Source organism: Heterocephalus glaber, unplaced genomic scaffold (assembly GCF_053883595.1).
Source record: "Heterocephalus glaber isolate CG9 unplaced genomic scaffold, H.glaber_assembly_v1.0 deba00000122, whole genome shotgun sequence".
NCBI lineage: Eukaryota > Metazoa > Chordata > Mammalia > Rodentia > Bathyergidae > Heterocephalus > Heterocephalus glaber.
The window spans coordinates 3,172,192-3,173,183 of NW_028258138.1; positions in this window are offsets into that span (position 1 = coordinate 3,172,192).

Sequence of the window (992 nt, forward strand, 5' to 3'; positions counted from 1 at the left end):
TCATGGTCGCAGGCACAGCGCTGCAGAGTGGCAGCCGCAGCCAGAGAAGGCAGAAGTGTCTAACGGAGCCATGCTAGGGATGCCCAATTTGGGCCAAGCTACAGTGCTGCTGTCTGTGAGAAGTGCTGAGGAGTCAGGTCTCCTCTTCACACCCCTCCACAACCCTCTGCAGGGGAGATAGAAATGCAGGGCAAATGGTTCTGTTTACTACGGTCAAAGACTCATCGCCAAGAATAAGTGTGTTAGAAGCGAGGGGAGGATTGTGAGGGGATTCTTGGCAGTGTCTTTTACTGTAAGAAATTTTGAATTTAAACGTTCAGTCTATTTTGCAATCCCTCCTCATGTTACATACAGCATCTAGGCAGAAACACAGCTGAAGCTGGCATAGGTGCACACCAGCCTACGAACACATGGTGGCTGAGACACCCAGGAAAGGAACTTAACTCTGCTTCCCCTGGGGAAGCAGCCTGGCATTGCCAACACCATGTTCACAGTGCTTAGTCAGAATCATGTTCTGGTAGGAATTGATTATCTAATGCAAAACGTAAACTTTACATTTTAACTCTTTTTCCCCAATATCCTGGATACATTCTATCACATTGGACCCAATGGCCGCCATTTCTGCTGTCACCTGTTGTGGGCTACAGAATGCTGGGAAGAGTGGCTTGTCCTGGAGAATGCTGGGAAGAGTGGCTTCTGTTCTCACCCAGGCTTTCTCTCTGCCACCATCCCAATGACAGGGGAACGGGATGAGTACAGATTGAGACATTTCTGCCACTGTGAACCAACCCAGCAGGGCCTGAGGCTGTGGGAACCCGGCTAGCGAGGAGAACAGGGTAGGTCTCCGACCAGGTTTTGGGACCTGCTAGCCCCTGCTGGGTGCCCCGACCGGCACCCTCCTCACCCAGCTGGGCAGGGGCCCCGAGGTCACCCCCAAATGAGACACAGCCTGGCTCTGCACACCAGGCACAGCCGCAGAGACTGGACGGGGA